The sequence below is a fragment of the Heptranchias perlo genome, unplaced genomic scaffold, assembly GCF_035084215.1.
Source record: "Heptranchias perlo isolate sHepPer1 unplaced genomic scaffold, sHepPer1.hap1 HAP1_SCAFFOLD_60, whole genome shotgun sequence".
NCBI classification, from domain to species: domain Eukaryota; kingdom Metazoa; phylum Chordata; class Chondrichthyes; order Hexanchiformes; family Hexanchidae; genus Heptranchias; species Heptranchias perlo.
The window spans coordinates 1,615,001-1,639,434 of NW_027139623.1; the positions used below are offsets into that span (position 1 = coordinate 1,615,001).

At 43.8% G+C, this 24,434-nt stretch overlaps 1 protein-coding gene and 1 non-coding gene across 2 annotated transcripts in view; both read right to left on the reverse strand.

The window, feature by feature from the left end:
- LOC137316676 (zinc finger protein 850-like) overlaps window positions 1-24,434 on the reverse strand; it is a gene marked incomplete at its 5' end in the record, with an annotated part of 305,128 nt that overhangs the window by 103,271 nt on the left and 177,423 nt on the right. The window lies entirely within an intron of this gene.
- On the reverse strand, window positions 139-210 carry trnag-ucc (transfer RNA glycine (anticodon UCC)). Its single transcript has one exon. It is a non-coding gene; the product is annotated as a tRNA-Gly (tRNA).

Here is a 24,434-nt window from a genome sequence, read left to right on the forward strand (position 1 = left end):
GTTCCTTCGAAAGGGAAAATAAATGAACGTTGAAAACATTTTAACATAATTACAGCGGTTTATATTTTCGAAACAATATCCAGCTGACTGCATCAAATTCGAAAACAAACTTTCAGTTTCTGAAGGAAGCAAATTAACTGCGATGGCCGGGAATCGAACCCGGGTCAACTGCTTGGAAGGCAGCTATGCTCACCACTATACCACCATCGCTGACTATCAACCATGATAAAATAGCTCCTAAACATCAGACCCTGAACAGACACTGCAGGCTGTTGGATTTTGTCCTTCATGAAACTGGTTTCTGACGGATCCTTTCTCGCTCTGTTGCAGTTCCCGTTTCCGCCCAGTAGATGACGCCAACCCCCAATCAATGGAAATTACACACCAGCCAGTAATTCTTCACCTGATATCGGACTGAAGAGACAGTCGATACCTGCAATACTTGACCGGCTGGGAATACATTTTGCCGCAGCTCACATCAGCCATTGAGTAAAGTTAAATAATTATATTAAATCATTACAGAGACCTGACTATAAGCTGGGCACGAATGGCAGCTTAATATTCAAGTCTGTAAGATCTTATGAAAGGACAGGGAAATAGGGAAAGGAGGATGAGTAGCAATATTACTAAAGGACAATATTACAGCAATTGAAAGATAGAATATCAGCGAGGGTGAGCGGGCAGTGTAAACACTCAGAGAGACCCATCACAATTGCCCCCACTGTACTCCTCCAGAAGGTATAAGAAGGGCGAGTGCGGGAGGATTTCTTCATTCTTTTTGAAAGTGTTTGTGAGATTGTGGAAATGTCTGGAAGAGGAAAATCCGGCGGTAAACCTCGGGCCAAGGCCAAGTCTCGCTCATCCCGGGCCGGACTGCAGTTCCCTGTGGGCCGTGTTCACAGGCTCCTCCGAAAGGGGAACTATGCTGAACGTGTGGGTGCCGGAGCCCCGGTCTATCTGGCTGCTGTGCTCGAGGATCCGACGGCTGAAATCCTCCAGCTGGCCGGCAACACGGTCCGCGACATCAAGAAGACCCGCATCATCCCCAGACACCTGCAGCTGTCCATCCGCAACGACGAGTAGTACAACAAGCTGCTGGGACGGGTGACCATCGCTCAGGGCGGGGAGCCGACTAATATCCAGGCCGTGCTGCTGCCGAAGAAAAGAGCTGGGGACATCAAGAGCAAGTGAAGCGGCCAGGATTTAATCTAATAACAGGACAAGGACAGGACCAACCTTATTAAATCCTTTGAAGAAGTAATAGAAAGCGTAGACAAAGTTAATGTAGTAGATGTAATGCATCTGAATCTTCAGAAGGTCTTCGATTGTGGACTCATGGCAAAGTTCAGAGCACGTGGAGTCGGGGACAGGCGGCGAAATGGATAGCAAGCTGGCTACAAAACAAAAAAACAGAGAACAGGAGTTAAGGGTAGCTAATTAGAGTGGCTAAAATTGAGAAGTGGTTTAACACAGGGATCATTGCTGGGACCACTGTTGTTCACAATTTAAAATTACGATTTGGATTCGGGAATCGGAAGGACAATTTCAAAATTTGACGATGACACCACATTGGGGAGTACAGTTAATACAAAGGTAGAATGTGTCAAAATGCAAGAGGACATGAATAAACTTACAGAATGAAGAATAAGGAGATCACACACTGCCTGGATAATAAGAGTCTAAGCAGGATAGAGGAACAAAGGGATTGAGGGGTACAGATACACAAATTACTGAAAGTACCGACTAAAAGTTTATCCGCCAGTGTTACCGTCTCTCAGAGACTCTCGCCCGGAATCTGTGAAAAGATAATGACGACGAACAGGGACCGAAGCCGACCACATCCTCAGTTACAGTGAGACCCGGCCCGGACATCTCATTCTCTCTGTTTTATATCAGAACGTATCCCATCTTCATGTCCAGCACCAGGGAGAGAGAGAGAGAGAGAGGGACAGTATCAGTCTTACACTTCCTATCAGTGTGTCCATATCACGCTCAATAGCAGTATCCCACCTTCATATACAACACCAGAGAGTGAGAGAGGGCAACACACGGCGAGAGAGAGATCGAGCGGAGGGACGCATTGACAGGCAGACGTAAACAGTATTAGTTTTAGAATGACCGGTAAAGTTCCGTTTTATCGAGAAAGATCCCGTTGGAGAGACAGAAGATGCAATCTCATCTCTCACTGATATTGTACAAGGGACAGACACACTATTAATCCCACACTCAGGGACAGTGCAGACATTGACTGAAACAATGGGCCACATTGAACCCTCTTTTCCTGTTGTATCATCTGGAGTTTTGCAGCTCAGGGCTGTTCGATATTACTCTCAGTGACCGAGAGTTTCACTCCAATTAAATTAATCTGGGTCTGTTGCTGTCAGATACACCGACTCCTACTTTCCTCCACTGTTTCTCCAGGATTGGTTTGAGAAATCCTCCCTCCAGTTTCGGAGTAACACATTTAGTTATCAGCAAAGGGGCCAAGAATGAGCAGGATACTTTGGCTCATTCCACAGCCGCCCACTTTATCTCTGGAAGTCTCTTTACCATCAAAAGATACCGAGAGAAACAGCAGGGATGGAAACATCTAGTTTAATAGTTAGAGATTGTAAAGTCAGTCTGGATTCCAGCGTGAGGCACTGGTGGAATCCCATCTGTTTTCCATTCTGGTGCCTGTTCCTGCACTGCCTGTGGACCCCATTCCCTCTGACCTTTCCCCCAGACCCACTTCCTTTGCTCAGACTCGGAAAAATTCCAATTGGGGAAAGTTTCCATCGATTTTTGTATTGGGAATTAAACCAGATATCTGCGCATGCGTGACTCAGCCCCGCCCCCAGCGCTGATTGTTGGTGAGCAGAAGAGCGCATGCGCGCTCCCCTCCCCCAGCTCGGCCTGTGGGCGCCATTCCCTCAGTGAGCGGAAGAAGATGGTTTAAAACAGCCGGGAATGGAGAGATCACGGCCCCCGGGGGAAGGGAGCAAAGAGCAGCCTCGTTACAGCAGCTCATCGCTTCGGGACCGTGTCCGCAGATGGGCTCAGAGATCGGCATTGAGTCCGGGGGAAGGTCAGGGGGAGTCCGGGGGCTGTTTGTAAGAGGCGGAGTGGATCAGGAACTGGTCCCGGAACATGGAGTGAGAGGGGGAAGGGAGAGGTCATTCTCGGGCTGTGTGTGTCCAGGGTGTGTCCAGGGGAAGGGAGAGAGAATGGGAAGAACCTGCTATTTAAAATCATTGCTGCTTTCTCTCCCCAAACCAGTAGTGAATGTTCCTGGTTTAGTTCCAGTCTCACCCTGTTTATTGTTATTGGACAGTGAAGATTGGAAACAGAGCCGGACAGTAAGGATGTGGGGAGTTATACAAAGAGCATCTATTGCAGGCACCAGGTGAGAAGTGTGAAGGACATATTTTAAACAGCTTCTGTTTGCTTTCAGTTGAACGGTTAGTCCCATGGGAGAGGGGATTAGAAACCTGACCTGTACAAAGGTCCCTGCCCCATCGGGTAGTCCCATTCATGGATCAGTGCAGGAGTTGAGTTTTGTCTCGATGTCACGAAATTGTTTTAAAATCGCCCAACACACCGGGTGTGCAGCAGCTGAGTGCTGCAGTACTGCAGTGGAGTCAAACACTGACACCGTTTGTATCACTGGTTTTCATTTGTGGATATTCAAAATAATTATTAACAGAGACATTAAACTGATCACTTCTGTATTTTCTACCTCACCTGTTCTTGAGTTACAAGATATATGTTTCTTTTTACAGTCAAACCCTTGAAGGAGCCAGAATGAATGTGAAGTTTCCTCCATCCGAGGCAAAGGAACAGTGCAGCCAGCTCCTTCTCACACACAGTAAGTACATTATCACTCACAGAGCACAGAGACACAGACAGGTCATCAGTTCCACAGTCTCAGACAGCAGAAGTATTCAGTCCCACACTGATCCCAAGTTCCAGAGACACATTTTCAATCCAACAGTCAAACAGTGCAGGTGAGGCAGACACTGTTCCATTTCCCCCTCACTCAGTCCCGCTGACAGGGAGATACAAAAATCCCAGTCCAAAGTCATGCTTTCAGATTGTCAATTTCAACAAAGGATAACTTTAGCCATGAATTAAATCCCAGATACCCCAAGATTCCAATTGTATGCGAGCCCAAAACTCTCTCAAACACACACGTGAGTTTAATACATGAAGTATCCATTCGAATTGTGTACCATTCGAATACAAATTGCAAGTCCAAAACTCATGTACAGTATCAGATTGAGAAATGCTGTGACAGTGTAACCTGAGAAACACATTAGATACCAGTTTATAATAAACTCATAGTATGAGATTTAAAGATAAAGTGTCAATTCTGTGAGCACACATTACACACGAGTCCAAAAATCTTATAATAAAACTTAAAGATGCAGTATCAATTCCTTCAGTGCAGTCAGATCTACACATTATATACCAATTCAAAAATGTCACCATATCAGGTTGAAAGATATATTATCATTCACAACAACACTGACAGAGATACAGATTTAATAGTAGTCCAAAATCATACAAATTATCTGATTAAAACCTCCAGCATCAAATCCTAAAGTGTATCCATATTTACCAATTAAATAATGAGAAAAACTACTTTAACATTAAGATATTAAAGCTACAGTATTGAATACCATAATGTAATCTGAGAGAATAATTATGGACAGATACAGAATGAATCTCACACTCAGATACAGTACAGAGACACACAAACACAGAATGAATCTCCCACTCACATACCGTACCAGAGACTGACAGATGCAGAAGGAATCCCAAGCACACATACAGTACTAGAGGTTGCCAGACACAGAGTGAATCCCACACTCAAGTATGGAACCAGAGATGACAGAAACAGAATGAATCCCAAACGGGCTGACAGTACCAAGGACTGACAGATACTGAGTTCATCCCACACTCACATACAATACCAAGGACTGACAGATATGAGTTCATCCCATACTCTCATAAAGCACCAGAGACTGACAGATGCAGAAAGAATCCAACACTCACATACAGTACCAGAGACTGACCAATACAGAATGAATCCCTCACTCACAACCAGTACCAGATGCTGACAGATACAGAATGAATCCCACAGTCACAAAGAGAATCAGGAACTGACAGTCACAGAATGAATCTCACAATCACACTACTGCAGACTGAGTTACATTTTACATACCAGTTCAAAGATATCATCGTGTCAGATTGAAAGATATCGTATAAATTCCATTAGTGCAGACTGAGCTACATATTAGATATATTAGTAAATACTCATAGAGTATTATACTGAAATAAACATTATCAATACCATTGTTTCAGACTGAGCTACACATTACATACGAGTCCAAAATCCTCATAAATGATCAGTCTGGAAGATACTGTATCAATTCTTTTAGCACTGCCTGACCTGTACATTACATACCAGACTGAAAATCCCATACAATATTAGACTGAAAGATACATTATCAATTCCATCAGTGCAGACTGAGCCACAAATAATATAGCAGTCCAAGCATCTCATACCCGATCAGACTCAAAGATACAATATCAATTCCATAGCACGTACTGAGCTCCATGTTACTCACCAGTCCAAAAATCACAGAGAATATCAGATCGAAAGATTCAGTATCACTTCCATTATTGAAGACTGAGCTACACATCTCATTCCAGACCAAAAATCTCACAGAGTCAGACTGATAGATACAGTATTAATTCTTTTAGTGCAGGCTGAGCTACATATTACATACCAGTGCATAAATCTCATACAATAACAGATTGAGATACAGAATTAATCCCATTATTGCAGACTGAGCTAAACATTACATCCCAATCCAATAATTTCACTGTGAACAGATTGAAAGGTACATAATCTCTTAACTCTATTGTGAATGATAAAAATGTAATACTACTCCAAAGCTCACACATGTTTGATTAAAGAAAATCGAAAAGTGTATCTATATTTACAAATTAAACACGAGATGAAGAACTGTATATAAATTAAAGTGTTAAAGATACAGTTTCAAATTCGATACTGTAAACTGAAATAAGAATACAGAATGAATTCAGAATTGCACATTGTCTCAGAGACTGAATTACAGAATGAATCCCACACTCAGATAATGTAGCAGAGAATGGCAGATCCAGGATGAATCCCACACTCACACACGGTACCAGAGACTGACAGACAATGAATCCCACACTCACACACAGGAGCAGAGACTGACAGATACGGAATGAATCCCACACTCACTCACAGTACCTGAGACTGACAGATACAGAATGAATCCCACACTCACACACAGGAGCAGAGACTGACAGATACAGAATGAATCCCACACTCACACACAGTACCAGAGACTGACAGATACAGAATGAATCCCACACTCACACACAGTGCCTGATACCTGCAGATACAGAATGAATCCCACACTCACACACAGAGCAGAGACTGAGAGATACAGAATGAATCCCACACTCACACACAGAGCAGAGACTGACAGATACAGAATGAATCCCACACTCACACATAGTACCAGAGACTGACAGACACAGAATAAATCCCACACTCACACACAGTACCAGAGACTGACAGATACAGAATGAATCCCACACTCACACATAGTACCAGAGACTGACAGATACAGAATGAATCCCACACTCACACACAGTACCTGAGACTGACAGATTCAGAATGAATCCCACACTAACAAACATTATGAGAAACTGCATATATGGAAATAATTCAACACCCACACACAGTACTGGAGAATGTATGTACAGAATGAATACCACAGTCAAATAGAGTACCAGAGAGTGACAGATACAGCATGAATCCCACACTCACACGCAGGACCAGGGACTGAGAGATACAAAGTGAATCTCACAGTCACCGACATTAGTGCAGGCTGAATTTCACATTACGTAAAAATCTCACAATCACAGATTGAAAGATACCGTATCAATTCCATCAATGCTGGCTCAGCTACACATTTCGTACCAGTCCAAAAATCTCATAGTGTCAGATTGAAAGATGCAGTATCAATTCCATTAGTGCAGACTGAGCTACACATTAGAAACCACAACAAAAAAACTGATACAGATTCAAACTGAAAGAGACACATTATATACAAGTTCAAAAATTCACCAGATCAGTTTGGAAGCTGCACAAATTCACAATTGTGTTCCCATCGATACAGATTTAATAGTAGTCCAGAAAGTGCCCACATTATGTGATAATAACCTACAGTATTACATTTTAAAATAGATCATTATCTACCAAATAAAGATTGGGACAAATTATTCATACATTAAAGTATTAAATATACAGTTTTGAATGCCATACTGTAAATGGAGATGCAAATTAGATTCAGATAAAGAATGAATCTCACACTCTGATAGAGTGCCAGAGACTGACATATGGAATGAATCTCAAACTCTTACAATGTGCCAGCGACTGACAGATTCAGAATGAATCCCACACTAACACACAGTACCAGAGAGTGACAGATACAGAATGAATCCCACACTCACATACAGTAGCAAAGACTGGCAGATAAAGAATAAAAGTCGCAGTCAGATTACTACAGACTGAGTTACACTTTACAGACCAGTCCAAAGATCTCATAGTGTCAGATTGAAAGATAAAGTATAAATTCCATTAGTGCAGACTGAGCTACATATTAGATATATTGGTAAATACTCAGTATTATACTGAAATAAACAGTATCAATACCATTGGTACAGACTGAGCTGCACATTATATACTAGTCCAAAAACCTCATAAATGATCAGACAGGAAGATACAGTTTGAATTCTATTAGCATCACCGGAGCTACACAATACATACCAGACTGAAAATCCCATACAGTATTAGACTGAAAGATACAGTATCGATTCCATTAGTGCAGATTGAGCCACACATTATATAGCAGTCCAACAATCTCATACCCCATCAGACTCAAAGATACAATATCAATTCCATTAGCACAGACTGAGCTATATGTTACTCACCAGTCCAAAAATCTCATACTGAATCTTTCAATCTGATACTGTATCACTTCCATTATTGAAGACTGAGCTACACATCACATTCCAGTCCAAAAATCTCAGTGTCAGACTGATAGATACAGTATCAATTCCTTTAGTGTGGGATGAGCTACATATTACATACCAGACCAAAAATCTCATACAGTGTTAGACTCAGATACAGAATTAATCCCATTTTTGCAGACTGAGCTACACTGAACATACCAGTCCAGTAATTTCAAAGCAAAACGTACATTATCATTCACAATAGAGTTCAGAGATTAAGATGTAATACCACTCCAAAACTTACACACATTGTTTCTTAAAAGAAAATCAAAAAGTGTATCCATATTTACAAATTAAATACTCGACGAAGAACTGTAATTACTTTAAAGTATTAAAGATACAGTTTCAAATATGTTAATGTAAAATGAAATAAGAATACGGAATGAATCCAGACTTGCACATTGTCTCAGAGACTGAATTACAGAATGAATCCCACACTGAGATAAAGTAGCAGAGAATGGCAGATACAGAATGAATCCCACACTCACATAAAGCACCAGAGACTGACAGATACAGAATGAATCCATCACTTATATAGAGTACCTGAGACTGATAGATGCAGAATACACCCCATGTTCACACTCAGTTCCAGAGACAGACAGATACAGAATAAACCCCACTCTCATATACAGTACCAGAGACTGACCTCTTCTGGACGTAAGCTAGAACTGTAAAAGAGCGGAACAAATTCACATTATCTGACGTGGCTACAGAAACAGGACAATGTGCAATGTGAGGAAAGTTTCTGTCTGTAACTTCTACTCTCGTATTTTTGCACATTTTGACGGTGAAAAATGAAGAGATTTGATTCATAATTAAGTTTTTGTTTCACTCATTCCATAGTTGTGAATTTGCCCCATTATATTTCACTGTACATTGCGCAGTATTCTCTCTGATTTCTCAGGACACGATTTACATTTCTCCTCTACCCCATTTAGACTCTTATTTTCCAAGCATTATGTGGCCTCCTTAATTCCCCGAGCAAAATGCACCACCTCACACCTTTCTATATTGAAATTCAATGGCCATTTACACTGACTTTCTGCAAGGTTATTTTGTCGCAGCCTTCCTCAGTATAGAGAATACTCCCGAAATCAATTGCAAGAATTTAACACAGCATTACAAGTAGTGTTTGGTCCAACAAAATGTACTTGCAGCTCGTCTCCATTCCCAGTTTTTCTAAACCCCACCCGTGCAATATAATGTGAAGAATGAGTTTATCTTCTGTCCCTCTCTCATCTGTAAACTTCAATGACCCGGGGTTTGGGGACATCTACTGGCCGGAAGCAGAACTGCAACAGTTCGGAACAAATTGCTGAAACCGGACAATGTGTAGTGTGAGCGTGTTTGTGATTGGTGGCAGGTATTAAATCTGATTTTTAAACCTGCCCATCAACCTTTAGTGTTTGTTATTGAGCAGTAAACAGAGCCGGACAGTAAGGATGTGGGGAGTTATACAAAGAGCATCTATTGCAGCCATCAGTTGAGAAGTTTGATGGACACATTTTAAACAGTTGCTGTTTTGTTTCAGTTGAACGGTTAGTCCCAAGGGAGAGGGAAATAGAAATCTGATATGTGCAAAGATCCCTGCCCCATCGGGTAGTCCCATTCATGGATCAGTGCAGGGGTTGGGTTGTGTCTGGATGTCACTAAATTGTTGTAAAACAGCCCAACACACCTGGTATGCAGAAGCTGAGTGCTGCAGTACTGCAGTGGAGTCAGACACTGACACTGTTTGTATCGCTGGTTTTCATTTGTGGATATTACAATGATTATTAACAGAGAGATTCCATTGATCACTTTTGTATTTTCGACTTCACCTGTTCTTGAATTACAAGAGATACTTTTTCTTCCGACAGTCAAATCCTTGAAGGACCCAGAATCAGTGTGATGTTTCCTGCACCCGAGGCACAAGGAACAGTGCAGCCAGCTCCTTCTCACACACATTATGTATATTATCACACACAGAGCACAGAGACACAGACAGGTCATCAGTCCCACAGTCTCAGACAGCAGAAATAGTCAGTCCCACACTGATCCCAATCCAACAGTCAAACAGAGCAGGAGAGAAAGACATAATTTCCATTTCACAACGACTCAGTATTGCTGACTGGCAGATAAATAATTCCCAGTCCAAAATCACACCCAGTATCAGATTGAAAGGCACTGTGTCAATCACACATTAGTTTCACCTGAGCTACAAATTAAATACCAGATAGAACTGACACATGGTACCGATTGATAGGTACGGAATGAATCACAATCGTGTACCCCGAGATTCAAATTAAATACCAGCCCACAACTCACACACATTATGAGTTTAAAGATGCAGTATTCATGACAATATTGTACCCTGAGATACAAATTAGATACCAGTTCAGATGTTACCCATATTTGACTCACATATATGTCCAAAAACCTCATAGTGTCAGAATGAAATGTACAGTTTTAATTCCTTTTCTGAAGACTGAGGTACACATTAGATACCAGTCCAAAATTCTCATATAGTATAAGACTGAAAGTCACAACATCAATCCCATTAGTGCAGACTGAGCTGCACATCAGGTCCAAAAATCTCAGAGTCAGGTTGAAAGATACAGTATCAATTCCATTGATGCAGATTGAGCTACATATTAAATACCAGTCCAAAATTCGCATAAAGTAACGTATTGAAAGGCACAGTATCAATCCCATTAGTGCAGACTGAGGTACACATTAGGTACCTGTCCAAAAATCACATACAGTATCATACTGAAAGATATAGTATCGATTTTATTAGTACAGACTGATCTACACGTTACATACTGGTACAAAAATCTCACACAGTATCAGACTGGAAGATACAATATCAATCCCATCAGTGCAGACTGAGGAATACATTAGATACCAGTCCAAAAGTCACATTCATTGTCAAATTGAAAGATACAGTTTCAATCCCATTCGTGCAGACTGAACTACACCTTACAAACCAGTCTAAATATATTACACAGTATCAGACTGAAAGGTACAGTATGAATTCAATTAGGAAAGACTGAGCTACACATTATATGCCGACCAAAAATCTCATACATTATCATACTGAAACATACATTATGAATCCTATTAGTGTAGACTAAGCTACACATTACAAACCAGTCCAAAAATCTCATACAATGTCAGACTGAAAGATGCAATATCAATTCCATTAGCCCAGACTGAGCTACACAATAAATACCAGTCCGATAATTTCACAGTAAAATATTGAAATGTACATTATCTTCACATTGATTAAGATGTAATCCGACAACAAAACTCACACACGTTGTTTGATTTAAACAAAATCCAAAAGTGTATCCATATTTACAAATTAATGCTAGATGAAAGATTTGCATACATTAATGAATTAAAGATACAGTTTCAAGCAACATACTGTAACCTGAAATAACATTACAGAATGAATCCAGACTTGCACTTAGCCCAGAGACTGAGTTACGGAATGAAACCCGCACTGTGATAAAATACCAGAGACTGCCAGTCACAGAATGAATCCCACACTCACAGAATGTACTGGAGACTGATGGATATAGATTGAATATCACACTCAAATACAGTACCAGAGACCGACAGGCAGAGAATGAATCCCACACTCACGTATAGTCTGACATCTACTGGCCATAAGCGAGAACTGTAACAGAGTGGAACAAATTCACATTATCTGTCGTTGTTGCAGATTCAGGACAATGTGCAATGTGAGGAAATAGTTTCTCTCTGTAACTTCAAATCTCGTATTTTTTCATATTTTGCGAGTGAAAAATTAGACAATTGATTCATAATAATGTATTTGTTTTGCTCATTCGAAAGTTGCCCCATTATGTTTCACTTTACATTGCGCAATATTTCTGTCTGATTTATCAGGACACGATTTATATTAATTCAAATAAACCGAACTGAAACACAAATAAAAACTGAGCGCTAATCTCGAACTTTCAATGACGAAGTGAGAAGTGAAAGTGATAAAATATAGAAAAAAATAAAACTGAAAATGCTGGAAAGACTCAGCAGGTCCAGCAGCATCTGTGGAGAAGGGAAGCTCGGGATAACGGTTCAGGACTATGACCCTTCTATAGATCATAAAGGTTAATCCGACATAATTTAAATAAGGAACGGGAATCAGCAGAGGGAAAGGCTTCAGAAAATCAATTAATTTCACTGAATCCGGGCAACTGTGTCCCGTATCCACCGGACAGACCAGGGCAAATAATAATACAAAGGAACAGAGTTAAATTCAACGTTATGGGGGAAATAAATTAATTTAAAACATTTTTTATATAAATTAGACCCGTTTGTGTTTTGGAAGCACTATCCCTCTGAACATCATCAAATTCGGTTCCAGTCTTGGTGTTTCTGAATTCAGCGTGCTGGGATTCAAACCTGTTGGAATTAACTGCTTGGAAGGCAGCTATACTCACCATTATAGCGCCTTATTTTACAAGGAGGGAGAAATGGAATGTTTCTGTGGAGTTTGGGACTGAATTGCTCCCTTTGGGTTTCTGGCACTTTAAAAATAGACAATAAATATTTCCCAAACATCAGCCCCTGAACAGACACAACAAGCTGATGGAATTTCTCATTCACAGATATTAAATAAGAGGATGGCAAAAGCGAACAGGAAGAGGTTAGGAAGAAGTCACAAAAACAATTAGGGAAGGAAACAGGAACCACGAAATCAAATTATCAAGGAATATCAAAAGAAATAGTAAATTATTCCACAGACACAAAAATAACAAAATGAAAATCAGAATATCTTGAGGGTCACCCGGGGATTCACAAGATAAACTCACAGGTAACGTCAGCGAAATGGCAGAAATATTGAGGTTTGGGGACTTCTACTGGCCGGAAGCAGAACTGCAACAGTTGGAACAAATTGCTGAAACCGGACAATGTGCAGTGTGAGCGTGTTTGTGATTGGTGGCAGATACTAAATCTGATTGGATATCTGAAGAAACCAATCAGAGCGTGAAAGGAAATGTTATGTGTCATCACGCCCAATCGTCCAATCACAATCATTGCCTTCCCCCATCCCTCATTACCATTGGGCTGTGGGGCTGCCGATTTAATCCGAGCTCGGAGCGGATTTGGGTCATTTCTGGGTCTGAAATTGAGTTTGAAAATGCCTGAGGACAAGAAAGCAGCTCCCAAGAAGGGCGCCAAGAAAACCTTGAGTAAAGCACCAGCCAAGGGCGGCAAGAAGCGGAGAAAGTCGAGGAAGGAGAGTTACTCCATCTACGTCTACAAAGTGATGAAGCAGGTTCACCCCGACACCGGCATCTCCTCCAAGGCCATGAGCATTATGAACTCCTTTGTGAACGATATTTTCGAGCGCATCGCGAGTGAGGCTTCCCGCCTGGCACATTATAATAAACGGGCGACCATCAGCTCCCGGGAGATCCAGACCGCCGTGCGCCTGCTGCTGCCCGGGGAACTGGCCAAGCACGCCGTGTCGGAAGGGACAAAGGCGGTGACCAAGTACACCAGCTCCAAGTAAAACTCCACAACGTACTGAAAAAAAACAACGGCTCTTTTAAGAGTCACCCACAACCTCTCTGAAGGAGCTGCATTTCCTATATATTTACTTAGGATTGTTCTAATACTGTAATATTATTCCAATCTTATTATGAAGTGATACTGTAACTGCCCCGTTGAAATCCCTAACCCATAAACTGATCCGCTCCTTCCCCTTTGCTTCGCTCTTAAAGCGTTACAATTCTGTCTCACTCCCTTCGTGTTTCATTTAACTGTAAGAATCCAGTCTCCGAATGTTTACTAGCTGATGTGAAAATCCTCACATCAACAGCAAACCCACCCCTTGCAGAAACACAGCGGAATAGGGTCAGAATGAGAGCTCCGTCCGGGTCCGTCTTTTCACAGAAACACTCCCGGCCCTGTGAGAAGGGACCAATCTATAACGTGTCACTTTTATAAAGACTAAATTGAAACGTGTCCCTTCACGGAATGCTGTGAATGGGGATTTAGTCCCGAACGGTACAGTTTGAAAGCGATGATAGAATGAGCCATAATTTAAAGCAGATTTTAAAATAGCTCCAGCGATTGGTGACGGGTAGCGCTGAATAAGACAAGATAAAAAGAACGGGTTTAAAATCTTGTGCTCAGGGCGACATTGATCGAAATCCGGTCCTTTACTACACTGAAATTGGCGGGCTTTTTGAAATTCATCAAATTCCTGGTCTGACCGTTGAGGCCGGTAAATCCCGCCCTCTTCTGATTCCCAGCTATCTGATTGGTTAATGAAATAGGCAAATAAGGTGTGTTAAAGAACAACCAATCAGATGACCTTTCAGTCTATAAGAAGGGTCAATACGGAAATCATTCTTCATTCTTTGTGAAAGTGTTTGTGAGATTGTGGAAATGTCTGGAAGAGGAAAAACCGGCGGTAAAGCTCGGGCCAAGGCCAAGTCTCGCTCATCCCGGGCCGGACTGCAGTTCCCTGTGGGCCGTGTTCACAGGCACCTGCGAAAGGGGAACTACGCTGAACGTGTGGGTGCCGGAGCCCCGGTCTATCTGGCTGCTGTGCTCGAGTATCTGACGGCTGAAATCCTCGAGCTGGCCGGCAACGCGGCCCGGGACAACAAGAAGACCCGCATCATCCCCAGACACCTGCAGCTGGCCATCCGCAACGACGAGGAGCTCAACAAGCTGCTGGGACGGGTGACCATCGCTCAGGGCGGGGTGCTGCCTAATATCCAGGCCGTGCTGCTGCCGAAGAAAACCAGCACTGTGAGCTCCAAGAGCAAATAAAGCGACCAAGATTTAATCTGATAACCCAAAGGCTCTTTTCAGAGCCACCCACTGTATCTATGAAAGGGCTGGTTACTGTCTGTAGGATCAGGAATTAATTTCATAAGGACTTGATTCCGATTCGAGAAACTAACAATAACTTGTTAAACACAAATGATCCATATCGGTCTGTTGCAGTACTCGCTTCCGGACCGCAGATGTCGCCAACCTCCAATAGATTGAAATTTGCAGTTTGTCTGGTGAATGAGACAAAATACCAGAACCGTCAGAATTGTTAACTGGGTGGGTGGGATGCAGAAATACCAGGGACGCTTGTCATTATTTACCGTCCCATCCTCGGACAAGTCTGCCTCGGTTTGTTATTTTACCCAGATGTATACAACAGATGCTGAATGATCAGTTGTTTATTGTGTCAGCGATTACTGAATAAAGAATGTGTGAAATTTGTGTTTGGATGTGAGTGAGGTATTTATTCTGTCCCTGTCAGTCTGACATCAGTTCCCTCCACTTTATACATTTACCATTTAAGCAAATTTCTCACGGCTCTGCCATTTCAACCCAGGAGATCACAGCTCTTTCCATCGCCGATTTGGTGGCTCTGAAAAGAGCCTTTGTTGCACTTGGTGCTGAAGCCGGGTCGGGTTTAGGCGCGCTCCCCGCGGATGCGGCGGGCCAGCTGGATGTCTTTGGGCATGATGGTGACTCGCTTGGCGTGGATGGCGCACAGGTTGGTGTCCTCAAACAGCCCCACCAGGTAAGCCTCGCTGGCCTCCTGCAGGGCCATGACGGCCGAGCTCTGGAAGCGCAGGTCTGTCTTGAAATCCTGAGCGATCTCTCGCACCAGGCGCTGGAAGGGCAGTTTGCGGATCAGCAGCTCGGTGGATTTCTGGTAGCGGCGGATCTCCCTCAGAGCCACAGTGCCGGGTCTGTAGCGATGAGGCTTCTTCACTCCGCCCGTGGCTGGAGCGCTCTTCCGGGCCGCTTTGGTAGCCAACTGTTTGCGAGGAGCTTTCCCGCCGGTCGATTTACGCGCTGTCTGCTTGGTCCTGGCCATTTTCTGAACAGATCTCAACACAACCTGAGACACAAAGACTGTTAATACGGACTGCGCTCTGGGGCCGCCTTATAAAGGGTCAAAGGGGATCCGCCCCTGGCTTCTGATTTGCTGACGACCAACACCCTATCAGGGAGTGACCGTCCCGGGACTGTGATTCGCAGGTTTGTACCGAGCTCTGACAGTCAGACCGAAACGGCGGGAGTTATTGGGCCCCAATTGGCTGAGCTGAAATTAATCTTCAATTTCAAAAAGCCCGCCAATTTCAGAGCATCAAATAACAGTTTCAAGAAAATCTAATTTCCCTCCAGCAATTTAAGAATCTCTCTCTTTATAATCTCAATTATTTCCTACTCGTCAGCTCAAACCTCAGGCTGTTTCACATTCCGGTTCATTCTCTGATCTGTCTGAAACGGGCGGGAATAAAGCCCCGGTCATTGCTTTCCGGAACGGGACAAAGTCCAGCTTCAATTTCAAAAATCCCGCCAGTTCCGGCCCGGTGAACCGCTCCTCAAACAGAAACTTCACATCGAACTGATAATTGAATGAGGGCAGGAAATAAAGACCGAGCAGAGAGGACACAGCGGGAGAGGGAGTGAGGAGGGATTTTACTCTGAGCGGAGAATGTAATGTCTGAGGAAAGATTTTGTATCACCGCCTGTTCATTTATACCGTGAAACCGGGAATTCCGCTCCTTCTCTCGGGATGGCCGAGAATCCCGGCCGTTGTTTCTGATCTCCCTGTACCGAGTGTTGGGGAATCTCCCCATAATAATTAAATATCAGAAACTGATTCCCCATCCCGAGATCTCTCCTCTCCCCGTTCCCAGGTCAGTGCTCTCTCTGTGAGGCGGTGGGTGGCTCTTAGAAGAGCCTTTGTTTTGTGTTCGGTTTGAAAGGGTCGAGTCGTTCAGCCGCCGAATCCATAGAGAGTGCGGCCCTGCCGTTTCAGAGCGTACACCACATCCATGGCAGTGACCGTCTTGCGCTTGGCGTGTTCAGTGTAGGTGACCGCGTCCCTGATCACATTCTCCAGGAAAACCTTCAGCACCCCGCGGGTTTCCTCGTAGATCAGACCCGAGATCCGCTTGACACCGCCACGGCGAGCCAGGCGGCGGATGGCTGGTTTGGTGATCCCCTGGATGTTATCACGAAGCACTTTCCGGTGCCGCTTGGCTCCTCCTTTGCCCAGTCCTTTGCCTCCTTTACCTCTGCCAGACATGATGATTCTTCACTCAAATCGCTGCTGATTGAATAACGAACTTATGCTCGTTCCGTTTTTATGCAGCCTGCACCGACCGGACTGAGAAAGAAAGAGGGTGAGACAGGAAGGGGAGGAGACAGAGTGAGATATTAAACAGAGAGGGGAGGAGAGAGTCAGAGTGACGTACAGAGCGGAGAGCGGCCTCTGATCTCCCAGCTCCACCTCCAGCTTTCTCCGCCCGCCAATTTCAAACCGTTTATCGATAATTGAACCGAAACACAGCGCTCCGCACACACCCTTACAGACTCGGGCTTCATATTCAAGGATTTCCAGAAACCGGGAGCTTTTAAATAAGCCCCGTTACAATTAACAGTCAGTAATATTCCTGCCTAAATACAATCCCTTCTATAACAAGTCAACCCGCCTCCTTCCATTTCAGTCCCAGACCCGATTCGATCTCCCCACACACCCCCTCCCAGACGGGTTCAGCAGTTTACAAACACTTTATTCCAGCTGATTTGGAGAATCTCATGTGTTGGGGTTTGAATTGTGATAGCGGCGGATCTCCGCCAGTTTTACCCTGTCACGGACTCTCGCCCTGAATCTGTGAGAAAAAATGAACTGGGAATGGAGCCGAACACACGCCAGTTCCAGTGAGGCCCGGCCCGGACATCCCATTCTCTCTATTTTATTTCAGACAGTGGGGGTGGGGCGGGGATAGCGAATATCAGCGAGTCACCAGGATCCTGGGTTTTTTTGAAATGATTTCTATCTGAAATCTGAGCCCGGCCCCGGGACAGGAATCATCTGATTCCGGGATCAGCTCTTTTCTGAGAGACGTGGGTGGCTCTGAGAAGAGCCGTTGGGTTCAGATGGTCAAAAGTTGCACTTGATTTTTTACTTCTTTTTGCCCGCTGCTTTCTTAGGCTTTGCTGACTTCGGCTTGGGCTTCGGCTTTTCCACCTTCTTCGCCTTCGCCTTCACTGTCTTGGGGGTCTTGGGCTTCTTAGCCGCCGCTTTCTTCTTAATTGGTGATTTCGCCGCCTTTTTCGTGGTCGATTTCTTGACCGCTGGTTTCTTGGCCGTTAATTTCTTGACGGCTGTTTTTTTGGCCGCTGGTTTCTTTCCCGGAGATTTCTTGGTCACTTGTTTCTTCACCTTCTTTAACACTTTTGCCTGGGTTTCCTTCTTAGCGACTCTGAAGGAGCCCGAGGCGCCCGTGCCCTTGATCTGCACCAGGGAGCCTTTTTCCACATTTCTCTTGATACTTAATTTGATCTGGGACCGGAGCTTCTCCACATCCAGGCCTTTGGTCGCCAGAACCTTCTTTATCGCGGCCAGGGATATCCCCTTGCGATCCTTGCAATCCGCCACAATCTTAACGATCTGTTCTCCCAACGGGGGACCGGTGGTCTTGGGTCGGGGAACCGCCTTCTTCTTCTTGGGAGCCTTGGGTGGAGCGGCGGCGGCAGGAGGTGCCGTTTCGGCGGCTGCAGTGTCTGTCATGTCCGGGACTCTGTCGAAAATCTCTCTGACAGTCAGAGCTGGGTCAGAAATGAAACGAGAGGCGGCGGCACAGAGCAACTTAAAGGCACAGAGCGGACGGGGCGGAGACATCCTGCTGTCAGCTCCCGGCCCCTCCAGACTCTCTGTGTTTCTCTCTCCTCTTAAACTCCCCGATTCCAATTCAAATCGGGCACTCCAGAGTCCCAGACTAGCCCCTTCCTATCTCTAACACCGGTATGTTTGCTGTCGAAAAACTTTCATCGGAATTAAAAGCACCAGTTTCGATTTAAACCCGTTTCATTGATGCACTGATCGCGCTCTCTCACCCGATCGCCGACATGATCTTCGTTTTTCGGCTGAAATCTTGAATTGATCTGAAACTTTACCTTAAATTTCCACTTCGGAGCTCGGCAGGGGAGGAAGGCGATCCTTTGACAGGGATTTTTTTAAAATTTTACTCAAAATAGACTTGGAAATCCGGCGATGAGACCGGCCACACAAACACAGTGACATTAACCTAACCCACCCGCCCCTTTAACACAGTCTCTCTGACACAATGTTCACATCTTCACATTCACAGGACAAACTGTTCGCCAGATTGACAATTCCCGGGACAGGCTTTCCTCCCCGCTCGGCCTGTGCTGCAGATTCTCGGGGGTTAGTTGTCGTTTCCCAGCTCAGTAACTGTTAAACACTCTGAGGCCAGCGCTCCTCACAGTGTCTGGTCCCCAGATTCAGGGACAGGAGACAATCACAGCTGTGGATGTGATAATCCATATCTGGTTTTACATGATTATATTATTCACACTCAGCAATATGTTTGGTTGAGACGATAATACAAATTATCCGCTCTGGGCTCCTCCAGTCTCTCTGTCTTTCTCTCCCTCCTCCTAAACTGACTGACAGACAAAAGTAACTGGTGTCCTATCCGTCCCATTCTCAACACCCAGAGACGGCCATTTACTGAATAAATTCAACATTCACTGGCAGTCCAGTGTCAGACAGTTACAGGCTGTTTCTCTCCACCTTTCCTTACTGGACTGGAGACTGATAAATGAACCGTCAGACCGGCTCATACATAATAGAAGGGACAGTGACCGTCTCACCAACAGCACCGGAGGTCTGTTCACAGACACAGAATCAGTCTTTACCTTCCAACAGGGTGTTCATATTACGCTCAATAACACTATCCCGCTTTCATGTACAGCGCTAGAGATAGAGAAATACAGACGGACAGATAAAGAGACAGACAGAGACAGGCACACAGACAAAGTATCATTCTCACACTTCCTCTCAGTGTGTCCGTTTCACACTCAGCAAACAGTATCCCACCTTCTGTACAGCGCTAGAGAGATACAGACAGGCAGAGTATCAGCCATACGCTTCCCATCAGTGTCTCTGTATCACGCTCAGCAGCAGTATTCCACCTTCATATGTTGTACAAAAGAGAGAGAGAAACTGACCTGCAATGTCCCGTTTTCACCCAGTAACAAATTGGAAAATTCTCCATTCCAATTGCCATTCCAAGCTGGAGTGACAGATGATGCAGTCTCATCTCTCACTGATATTATTTCAGAGACAGACACATTATTAATCCCACTCTCAGGGACAGTGTCACGCATTTAACCCTCTCTTGCGTGTTGTACCCTCTGCAATTTTGCAGCTCAGGGCCCTTCTCTATTTCTCTCAGTGACCGTGAGTTTCATTCCGATTGAAATAATCTGGGACTGTTGCCGTCAGATATTAATCCTACACGGTCCCAGCAAATACACCGACTCCCACTTTCCTCCCATGTTTCTCCAGGATTGGTTCGAGGAATCCGGCCTCCAGTTACGGAGTCACAAGTTTCATTATCAGTAAAGGGACCAAGAATGAACAGAACCAATTGGCTCATTTCCGAGCCGCCCACTTTATCTCTGAAAGACTCTTTTCCATCAAAAGATACCGAGAGAAACAGCAGGGATGGAAACATCTAGTTTAATAGTTGGAGATTGTAAAGTCAGTCTGGATTCCAGCGTTAGGCACTGGTGGAATCCCATCTGTTTTCCATTCTGGTGCCTGTTCCTGCACTGCCTGTGGACCCCATTCCCTCTGACCTTTCCCCCAGACCCACTTCCTTTGCTCAGACTCTGAAAAATTCCAATTGGGGAAAGTTTCCATCGATTTTTGTATTGGGAATTAAACCAGATATCTGCGCATGCGCGACTCAGCCCCGCCCCCTGCGCTGACACGTGGGGTGCAGAAGAGAGCATGCGCGCTGCCCTCCCCCAGCTCGGCCTGTGGGCGCCATTCCCTCAGTGAGCGGAAGAAGATGGTTTAAAACAGCCGGGAATGGAGAGATCACGGCCCCCGGGGGAAGGGAGCAAAGAGCAGCCTCGTTACAGCAGCTCATCGCTTCGGGACCGTGTCCGCAGATGGGCTCAGAGATCGGCATTGAGTCCGGGGGAAGGTCAGGGGGAGTCCGGGGGCTGTTTGTAAGAGGCGGAGTGGATCAGGAACTGGTCCCGGAACATGGAGTGAGCGGGGGAAGGGAGAGGTCATTCTCGGGCTGTGTGTGAACAGGGTGTGTCCAGGGTAAGGGAGACAGAATGGGAAGAACCTGCTATTTAAAATCATTGCTGCTTTCTCTCCCCAAACCAGCAGTGAATGTTCCTGGTTTAGTTCCAGTCTCACCTTGTTCATTGTTAATGGACAGTGAAGAGTGGAAACAGAGCCGGACAGGAAGGATGTGGGGAGTTCTACAAAGATCGTCTATTGCAGGCACCAGGTCAGAAGTGTGAATGACATATTTTAAACAGCGGCAGATTGCTTTCAGTTGAACGGTTAGTCCCCTGGGAGAGGAGATGAGAAACCTGACCTGTGCCAAGGTCCCTGCCCCATCGCGTAGTCCCATTTATGTGTTAGTGGAGGGGTTGGGTTGTGTCCGGATTTAATAAATTGTTGTAAAACAGCCCAACGCACCTGTTATGCAGAAGCTGAGTGCTGCAGTACTGTAGTGGAGTCAGACACTGACACAGTTTGAATCGCTCATTTACATTTATGGATATTCAAAATAATTATTAACAGATATTAAACTGATCACTTCTGTATTTTCTTCCTCACCTGTTCTTGAGTTACCAGACATACGTTTCTTTCTACAGGCGAACCCTCGAAGGAGCCAGAATAAATGTGATATTTCCTCCACCCGAGGCACAAGGAACAGTGCAGTCAGCTCCTTCTCACACACAGTAAGTACATTATCACACACACAGAGCACAGTGACACAGACAGGTCATCTGTTCCTTAATCTCACACCGCAGAAGTACTCAGTCCCACAATGATCCCAAGTTTCAGAGACACATTTTCAATCCACAGTCAAACAGAACAGGTGACGCAGACACTGTTCCATTTCCCCCTAACTCAGTCCCACTGACAGGGAGATACAAAAATCCCAGTCCAAAATCACACTCTTAGATTGAAAAGCACTGTGTCAATCTCACAATCGGGCAACATTAAACACCAGATAGAAATCACACATGGTACCCGATTGAAAGGTACAGGTTGAATCCCAATAACGTTCCTCGAGATTCCTATTGAATTCGAGCCCAGAACTCTCACACACATGTGAGTTTAATACATGCAGTATCCATTCAAATAGTGTACCATTCGAATACAAATTGCTAGTCCAAAACTCACGTACAGTATCAGATTGAGAAATGCTGTGACAGTGTTACCTGAGAAACAAATTAGATATCAGTTTATAATATACTCATAGTATGAGATTTAAAGATACTGTATCAATTCTATTAGTCCAGACTGAGATACACATTACACACGAGTCCAAAAATCTTATAAAATAAAATTTAAAGTTACAGAATCAATTCCTTTAGTGCAGACTGATCTACACATTACATACCAATTCACCAAATCATTTTGAAAGATTCATTATCATTCACAATAGTAATCACAGAAATACACATTTAATACTCGTCCAAAAAGCACACAAATTATCTGATTAAAACCTCCAGCATCAAATCCTAAAGTGTATCCATTTTTACCAATTAAATAATGAGAAGAACTACTGAAATATTAAGATATTAAAGCGACAGTATTGAATACCATAATATAATCTGAGAGAATAATTACATACAGATACAGAATGAATGTCACGCTCAAATACAGGACAGAGACACACAGACACAGAATGAATCCCACACTCACCATACTGTACCAGAGACTGACAGATGGCAGAAGGAATCCCAAACTCACATACAGTACTCGAGGTTGCCAGACATAAATTCAGTCCCACACTCAAGTATGGTACGAGAGATGACAGATACAGAATGAATCACACACAGGCATACAGTACCAGAGACTGATAGATACAGAATGAATCCCACACTCACACACAGTACCAGAGACTGACTGATACAGAATGAATCCCACACTCACACACAGTACCAGAGACTGACTGACACAGAATGAATCCCACAGTCACAAACAGCACCAGAGACTGACAAATACAGAATGAATCCCACACTCACACACAGTACCAGAGACTGAATGACACAGAATGAATCCCACAGTCACAAACAGCACCAGAGACTGACAAATACAGAATGAATCCCACACTCACACACAGTACCAGAGACTGACTGACACAGAATGAATCCCACAGTCACAAACAGCACCAGAGACTGACAAATACAGAATAAATCCCACACTCACACACAGTACCAAAGACGGACAGATACAGAATGAATCCTAAACTCACACACAGCACCAGAGACTGACAGATACAGAATGAATCCTACACTCACACACAGCACCAGAGACTGACAGAAACAGAATGAATCCCACGCTAACAAACATTATGAGAAACTGCATATATGGAAATAATTCAAAACCCACACACAGTACCAGAGTATGTATATACAGAATGAATCCCACAGTCAAATAGAGTACCAGAGAGTGACAGATACAGCATGAATCCCACACTCACATGCAGTACCAGATGCTGAGAGATGCAAAGTGAATCTCACAGTCACCTATATTAGTGCAGGCTGAGTTACAAATTACTTACCAGTGCAAAAATCTCACAGTCACAGACTGAAAGATACCGTATCAATTCCATCAATGCAGGCTTAGTTACACATTACATACCAGTCCAAAAATCTCATAGTGTCAGATTGAAAGATACAGTATCAATTCCATTAGTGCAGACTGAGCTACACATTCAAAACCATTACAAAAAAACTGACACAGATTCAGACTGAAATATACAGTATTCTATTCATGCAGACTGAGCTCCACATTATATACAAGTTCAAAAATGTCACCATATCAGTTTGGAGGATACACTAATTCACAATTGTGTTCCCATCGATACAGATTTAATAGAAGTCCAAAAAGTGCCCACATTATCTGAATATATCTGACAGCATTACATTTTAAAATATATCATTATCTACCAATTAAAGACTGGGAAATAATATTCATACATTAAGGTATTAAAGATACAGTTTTGAATGCCATACTGTAAATGGAGATACAAATTAGATACAGATAAAGAATGAATCTCACACTCCGATAGAGTGCCAGAGACTGATATATGGAATAAATCCCAAACTCATACAATGTACCAGAGACTGACAGATTCAAAATGAATCCCACATTCACACACTGTAGCACAGACTGACAGATACAGAATTGATATCACTCACATACAGCATCAGAAATTGATAGATACAGAATGAATGTCTCACCCACACACAATACT